This window comes from Vicia villosa, unplaced genomic scaffold (genome assembly GCF_029867415.1).
Source record: "Vicia villosa cultivar HV-30 ecotype Madison, WI unplaced genomic scaffold, Vvil1.0 ctg.004940F_1_1, whole genome shotgun sequence".
Classification (NCBI taxonomy): Eukaryota; Viridiplantae; Streptophyta; class Magnoliopsida; order Fabales; family Fabaceae; genus Vicia; species Vicia villosa.
This window is the reverse complement of record NW_026706546.1, coordinates 101,556-110,760: the sequence shown is the minus strand read 5'-3', so window position 1 is coordinate 110,760 and position 9,205 is coordinate 101,556. Positions and strand designations below refer to the sequence as shown.

The 9,205-nt window shown below is 22.5% G+C and overlaps 1 long non-coding RNA gene across 1 annotated transcript; it reads right to left on the bottom strand.

Annotated features, from left to right (window-relative positions):
- Positions 1-3,509: 3,509 nt before the first annotated feature.
- Positions 3,510-4,835, bottom strand: LOC131642408 (uncharacterized). The gene is made up of 3 exons (XR_009295882.1): positions 4,703-4,835; positions 4,352-4,383; positions 3,510-3,700 (listed from the first exon to the last, which is right to left on the bottom strand). It is a non-coding gene; the product is annotated as an uncharacterized LOC131642408 (long non-coding RNA).
- Positions 4,836-9,205: the final 4,370 nt, after the last annotated feature.

The following is a 9,205-nucleotide window of genomic DNA, read 5'->3' as shown; positions in this document are numbered from 1 at the left end:
GAGAGGAGGGTTATATTGACTCCAAGAGTAAGTGTTCAACACTTACTCCAAATCATAACCATTGATTATCATTAATCCAACGGTTTTAATTAAAATTTTATATAAAAAAATATTTCCAAAAATAATTAGATTAAATGATCAATTAAAACCGTTAGATCAATGAAAATCAATGGTTATGATTTGGAGTAAGTGTTGAACACTTACTCTTGGAGTCAATATAACCCTCCTCATATATATATATATATATATATATATATATATATATATATATATATATATATATATATATATATATATATATATATATATATATATATATATATATATATATATATATATATATATAAACATATCACTCACTTCTCTATATTAAATGTAAATTTATTGCAATGGCTTATAGTAAATAATGTTTTCTTAATATAGTTTGTGGATAAATTTTATTTGTAAATATATTTTCGTGCATTCCACTGGTTTCACATTACTAAAATCACATTAAACAAATAGATAACTTATATTTTAAAATTTATAATTAACTATTATTAATTTCATTCAAAAACAGTAAACTCTAACAATTTATAATTAAAAATTATAAATAATTCATATTGTATGAAAAAGATAATTTATTAATAGTAATAAAAATGTAAATATATTAAAAACTAACCACTAACAATTCGTCATTTAAAATAATTAATAATAATAATAACAGATAAAATTAAAAATATTAATTATAATACTAATTTTTCTTTTTTATTCAACTCCTAACTCTATTTGATGCTAAAGATGTCAAATTTTGTGAATTTTTTTTTTGAATAACAACTTTTTAAAAAAAAATTTCAAAAATAACAAACTTTTCAAAAAAATTACAAAAATGGCAATTTTTTGCTATTTACACCACGTTGTCGCCATGGGGGGTGGCGACAACAATCAGCCCAAAGAGTAGTCGCCAGTGGGCCTGACGAATTCCTTCTAAAATCAGGTGCTGTCGCCACCCCCCCTGGCGACAACACCCCCCTTTATTTTTATTTTTTTCATTTTTTTTAATTATTTTTTTTATTAACTATCTTTTCTCATTTATTATTTTTAACTACAATTTTTCCATTACTTTTTTATATTGTTCTTTTATCTTTTTTTTTTAATTATTTTTTAAATTTGTTATTCATTTCTTTTAGGCCCAAAAAAGTGTGTATTCATTTTTTAAATTTGTCACATATATATATATATATATATATATATATATATATATATATATATATATATATATATATATATATATATATATATATATATATATATATATATATATATATATATATATATATATATATATATATATATATATATATATATATACTAGTACTTAGACCCGTGCGAGGCACGGATTAAATATTTTTTAATTAAAAAAATTATTTTAAAAACACTTATAATTTAAAAATTTTACTTATAGTAAGATTATTATTGTATAAATAAAATGTCATTGTTATTAATAGTATACATAAAAAATTTAATTTAACGATTTTTTTTTTGTAAATTATAAAATAATTTGGACATTTCTAATTCATTAATAATTTGTGTAAGTTTTAAAAACAATTAACTCGTTAAATAAAAAATACCACAAAACACATAAAATAATTTATTTTGTTAATAATTTAATCATATAAAAATTACTGAAGGTAAATCATATTATAATTTTTAAAAAATAATTAAAAATATATTGATATAAATAATTTTGATATAAGTTGCATTTGCAATTTAAAATATAAGTTAATTATTTTGACCTTTTATAATATTATTTATCTGTTTAAAATAAATTTAGATAAAAACAATAAATACAAAAGTGCAACCACGGGTTAAAATTTATTTAAGTAAATAAAATATTTTAGAACTAATTATAATTTATAAATAAAGTTATAATTACAAATTTACAAATAATTTAAGTAAATAAAATATTTTACATCCTAAAAAGAATAAATGAAAACAAATTTTTCACTATATATTGTCAGAAATTATTTACGATTTAAATTCTTATTTTTTTAATAAAACTATGTTAAAAAACTTATAATTTTATTTTTATTCATTTACTGTCAAAGATTATCATCAATGCAAATTCTAACTCAATAAAAATATGTCAAATAATATATAATCAGTTATTTTTGGATTTAAGCTACTAATAAAAAAACAGTTTACATCATCAACAAATTATTCTTTTAAATGAAAATGATTTACACATTAATTGTAAATCAATTTCATAAATCTTACTTATTCATTAAAATTTTAATATATAAAACTAATTTTTTAAAATTTTATATAATTGATATATCAGTAACAATTATTTTGATTCGTCTTATTAATTTAAACATTCAACATATCCTTAATTTTTCAAACGAAATCAATTGAAAAAATTTCATTCAATTAAAACGAATCTTTATTTTCTATCATTTCTTCTAAAATTTATTACTTTTAAAATTCAACATATTTTCAAATGGTTATAAAATCTTATATAATAATGATTTAAATAAAACAATTAAAAACAATATTTTACAAACAAAATGAATAATATTTTAGAGGCACGGAAAATAATGATTTAAATGTATATCCGTGCGAGGCACAGGTTAAGATTTCTTTAAGTAAAAAAATTATTTTAGAACTACTTATAATTTATAAATAAAGTTATAGTAACATTATAATCTATTATAAGGACCAGTTGTTTTGTACTTTCACAACACATATTTAACTAAATAGTGAAATGAATCAATAGAAACTTGATACTAATGGATGTTAAAGTGGTGAAGTTGTTGATTCTGCCATTTCTCGGCGACAGAGAGATAGAGAGTAGCCTTGAGCAAGTAAGGGCATGTAAAAACAAAAATCAAAACCTAAATCCAAACCCTGCAATAACAATCCAAATCAAAATTGACTTGTCCAGTCATAAAGACAAAGAAAAGAGAAAAAACTGAAACAAATTTATGTTGCACCATACTCGTATTATAATAATCACCTAACTTTGGTGATCCTAACAACTTTATAAAGTGATACGATGATATGAAATAAATTTTATTAATCAATTTAATTAAAATTGTATTAAATATTTATTAATATATTTGATTAAGAGAATAGAAATTGTTCAATAAAGAACAATAAAGACCAATCAATTTATTTGATCTATTTTATAATCATTTAATTTCTTATCATAAAATATCTTAAGATTCATTTATTGATTTTGGTAATAAATAATTTTAAAAGATAATATCATTTATAAGTAATAGATGGATTGCACTAATGTATTTAAAGTGGCATGCATAAAAATGGCATTCGCAAGTAGAATCCAAAATGAAAATTTGATGAATTCCAATACCAACTTTCATATTAAATATCAACTCCTTTTTATTTATTTACTCTCTTAATTCCAAGAAGTTAGAACACAAACCACGTGACACTAAGTTACATCAAATAAGCAATCACATGGAATCACATGAACCATTCAATTTGATGAATTAAATTCTTTTGATGAATAGCAATAATAGAAAGAACAACACCAAGAATTAACCTCAAAGAATTATCCCTCAAAGCAATATCAACGTTGATACCTCTTTCCCGCTCTGCCTTAAGCTTGTAAAGAACCCATGCATACTTGAATGAGCGCTTGTTCATCTCAGGTGCTTCCCATGATAATACGAACCTTTTCTTTTTCCATGATTCTTAACTGCAATACACACAAAAAAGTAAGAACCAATAGGCAAACATAAAGAAAATATTATAAATTTATTGCACTTTGATAGTAATGATACACTTCTTCCATCACTACAACAACATTGACAGACAAAGTTTCTGCTTCTACTTCTTTCTTTATTCAAGAAAGAAAATTTGAAAACAAACAAATTAATACGACAACAAATCAATACTAATAATAAAAATCAATATTCAACATTTAAAAATAAAATAAAAACAAAAAAACTTCATAGTCTCAATTTTGGTTAACAATAGTTAAGGTTCAATTAGCGTTCCTTTCTTTTCTTTGCTTTTGACATGCACATATAAATCGATATATTAAGAAATCACTACAGTAGTAAAAACAATATTTTTAAAAATCAAAATATTGCTTTTTTCAATTAAGAAACATTAGACAAAATTGCAGTAAGTAAATTGGGGTTTTTTACAGAACATTGTACAAAATTAAAGAAAATTGTAACTAAGAAAAGTGTAGGGATGGAATTGAAATTTTAAGGATCTTCTAAATAAAACTTTAACTTATAAGCTATTTTGGCGGATGTGAATATGAATCTAAAGACATGGGCTCTTGTCATGCCATTACGAAGAACAACAATGGAACCACCACCGAAAACATAAATTGCACCTTTACAGCCTCTGTTAGTGCTTGCAATAAACCTACAGTGGTTATCATCAAAACACATTTGTTAGGACTGAAACAGAAAAAAACAACCTTCAGTTGAATTTCAGAAAACGTGAAATTCTTTGAAACAAAAATACAAATAGGTACAATGCAACAAACTAATAGAAAGAAAAAAATGAAAATGGAAGCAAAGATAATAAAAAAAAGTGAAAATAAGTTTGGTAAGGAGTGAAGCGAAGATCATTGGATGATCGGCGTTGAAGATGAAGAAAGTGGGGAGGTTCAGATTCCAAAAGACATTTGTAACAACAAAATGACACAGAGAATAAAACAATCAGAGGTTTTAGCATTCACCTTTTTCGGATAAACACTTGAAGGTTGGAGGAAGACAGATATTGTGTGGTATTTAAATGAAGAGGAATTTTCCTCTGATGTAATGATGCACTTCCATTAAAGGGATATGGGAAGTTGTGTCTGTGGTTATTGAATTATGACTTTTCTTGTTATATGCTAGTTTGTTTTTCTAAAAGATAAATAAAGGCTTTTCAATTTCTAACGTGTATCTTGAGTTGCTATTTGATAATAATAATTAGGTTTAAGTTTAGGCTATTCAAATTCAAATTCACTAATTAATGGAATAATAATAACATATTAAAATAAATAAAAAATATTTGGAATAAATTTGGTAATGACGCGTCAGCGTCATTTATTGCCAAATCAATATAAATCAGAATAGTTTAAGCTTTTAATTAGAAGGTTAATTATTGTTTATCCAGGTACTCTACATTTTATATATATATATATATATATATATATATATATATATATATATATATATATATATATATATATATATATATACATATATATATACATATATATATATATATATATATATATATATATATATATATATATATATATATTAGGAGATTGGTCAATTAAATAAAGACTTAAACAATCTGAAAATAATAGTATAAATATTTTTTAAAAAATTGTTAAATATAGAAAAGTTAAATAAACACTTGAATGATTATTTCAAAATGGCATTGAAAGTTGGAAAGTTTTTGTTTTCCCACTAATTTTGAGAACTTAAATAGACACTTAAATGATTATTGAGTTTTTTGAATTAATTTAAAACAAATAGATATAATTAAATAAAATGAATAGAATTGTATTAATTAAAAGTTTCCTTTTATAGCATAAATAAAAACAGCAGCATACATGAGAGGCTGACAAGTGGCAAACTTGCCAAAATTCTCATTTTGCTTTATTATTATGTATGATATATATATATATATATATATATATATATATATATATATATATATATATATATATACATATATATATATATATATATATATACATATATATATATATATATACATATATATATATATATATATACATATATATATATATATATATATATACATATATATATATATATATACATATATATATATATATATATATACATATATATATATATATATATATATATATATATATATATATATATATATATATTAGGAGATTGGTCAATTAAATAAAGACTTAAACAATCTGAAAATAATAGTATAAATATTTTTTAAAAAATTGTTAAATATAGAAAAGTTAAATAAACACTTGAATGATTATTTCAAAATGGCATTGAAAGTTGGAAAGTTTTTGTTTTCCCACTAATTTTGAGAACTTAAATAGACACTTAAATGATTATTGAGTTTTTTGAATTAATTTAAAACAAATAGATATAATTAAATAAAATGAATAGAATTGTATTAATTAAAAGTTTCCTTTTATAGCATAAATAAAAACAGCAGCATACATGAGAGGCTGACAAGTGGCAAACTTGCCAAAATTCTCATTTTGCTTTATTATTATGTATGATATATATATATATATATATATATATATATACATATATATATATATATATATATATATATCTATATATATATATATATATATATATATACATATATATATATATATATATATATATATATATATATATATATATATATATATATATATATATATATATATATATATATATATGTGACAAACAGTTTAATTTCGTAATAACATATATGTGCTATAGAATTATCGAAAGTATCTTATATTAAATTTGACCCTAGGGTGTTAATAGATCTCATCTCATATATTAGTTCTCACTTTATTTTTCTTACTAATAAAACCATAAAACAAAATTATTTAACTGGCTAACTAATTTAAAGTAAAAAAATAAATGAAAAATTTTGGTAGACTTTCCCAACGACTCCATGCTTCGGCCAACTTGAGGAAATTTATAAAGGTATATAAGTTTAAGTGTGTTTGATTTATTGTGAAATTTATAAAACTAATTTAGAATAACTTAATTTTAAAATTTTAATTATGACTGAAAGAGTTAAAATATACAAAGTAATTTATATTTAGTATCATTTTTTTATAGTGAGTTAAAGGATAAATTCATTATTTATTACTATGAATTATTGAAGAAAAACTTCGAAATTATAACTTTAGTTTTGAAGGTAAAATCAATTACATAAAAAAAAATCTTGAACATGTCAATATTTATTCTAACTTCTTAAATCATATTTATCTCCTCTAAGAATTAAACTGTTCTAAACAAGACTTAAATCCATTACATATTGAGCATACACACTTTTTGGGCCTAAAAATGGAAGAAATGAAATCCATTACATATTGAGCATACACACATACTGAGCATACACATATTGAGCATACACACTTTTTTGAGCCTAAAAGAAATGAATAACAAATTTAAAAAATAATTAAAAATAAAAAATAAAAAAACAATATAAAAAAATAATGGAAAAATTGTAGTTAAAAAAAATAAATGAGAAAAGATAGTTAATAAAAAAAATAATTGAAAAAAATGAAAAAAATAAAATAAAGGGGGGTGTTGTCGCCGGGGGGTGGCGACAGCACCTGATTTTAGAAGGAATTCGCCAGGCCCACTGGCGACTACTCTTTGGGCTGATTGTTGTCTCCACCCCCCTGGCGACAACGTGGTGTAAATAGCAAAAAATTGCCATTTTTGTAATTTTTTTGAAAAGTTTGTTATTTTTGAAAGTTTTTTTAAAAAACTTGTTATTAAAAAAAAAATTCAAATTTTGTTGTAAATAGGGATTCATATTGTAAGTGGAGTAGTAGTAACATTTTAAATTTATTGATTCCATTATGGGAAGAAACAAGAATGTAAAGAAAGAGGGTAATAACAGGGAGGGAGCATTTTGAGCGCTGAAACCAACGTAAGAGTCTGGTTAATTGCAGCTTTAGCATTTTCTCTCTCCAATGTCTTGTCTAAATCCAACTTTCTCTTTCTACTTCTGCTTCATTTCAGTGCTTTTGTCCTCACTCTCGCTGCCCCTGCCCACTCTCTGTCTAGGGTTTTCTCTCTCCAGTTCAGTTCTCTTGTGTCAGATACACACCAAGCTAGCTCTAGTATCTCTAGTGTAGTGCTCCTAAAGTAGTTAGGCACTTTGTAACCATTCATCCCCCTTTGCGATCCATCCTTCTTCATGAGAGTATCTTCTCACTTTTTCTTGCTTTGTTGTCATCAATTAACCTATTTTCATTTTTATTTTTTGGTTATGGATGTTACTAGTAAGAATTGTTGCATTTTTGTTGTATAAATTAATTTTTTTTGAAATTTTCATATCTTTTATTTTAGAGTCTTTTTGATTTTGCAGTGAATTTTTTTATAATATGGATTATTTAAAATTAATTCTGACTAAAATTAAGTTAAATAAAATAATTTATGTTTAAATAAATTTTTATATAAAGATTTTAACAGTATATTTCGGTAAAAAAATCACGTTTATATTAAACGACTACGAGTTTTAATTTAATATAAAATCAATTTTATTAAAGACAACTGAACATATTAAAATCATTTTTATATATTTAAAATCAATTTTACAAGTTTTTAGAATCAATCAAATTTATATATTTAGAATCAATTAATTTCATATATTTAAAATTAATTTTACAAATTTTTAGTATGTGTGCTTCAAAAGTGAAATAAATATATATACTAAAAATTGAAATAAAGTGACCTTAGTCTAAATTGTTTTTGAATTGTGTATCATTAATTTACATGAGACTATAATATTTTATATAAATAAAACAATTAGTTTTAATAAATTGATTTTATTAAGCTAATTTTAATTAAAAGTAAATTAATTATAATACATAATTTATAATTAATATATTTATATGAAAATTATTGTTAAACTTAAAAAATTTAAATTTAAATTTTAAATTTTTAAGACAAAATTAGTTACATAAGATTATTATACAAATTTAAAATTAATTATACTTATTTCAAACGTGGAACCAAAATCCTGTCCTTCAGTTCTACTACACAGTATGAGAACATGGGCACAGACAAAAAAAATCTACGGTCACAAGACTACTCTATTTTGTTGTGAACACAAGACTTATGCCTAAGCAAAAGTACTTTTCTTTAGGCACGATTGAGTAAAGTACTTAACAGTTCAATTTACTAGAGTAAAATTGAGATTTTGCAGGGCCAAAAACACAGTGTTTGTCCAAGCAATGGCATTTGTACACATGCATATAATGAATTGGTTGAACGTGATGACAGTCAAAATATTAAATTTAGAAAACAAAAACTGGCTATCCCAATTTGAAGCTCGTAAATTTTAATTCCTGGTAAAGATTTTAATCTACCACGAATAAATATTCAAAAATTAGTAAATATGTGAAAGTTAAAAAATTATCAGTCTTGTTTTGGTATTTGGTCTCTACCGCAAATATTGAGAAAAAAAACTTTGTCAACAACAACATTTGACAACACAAAAC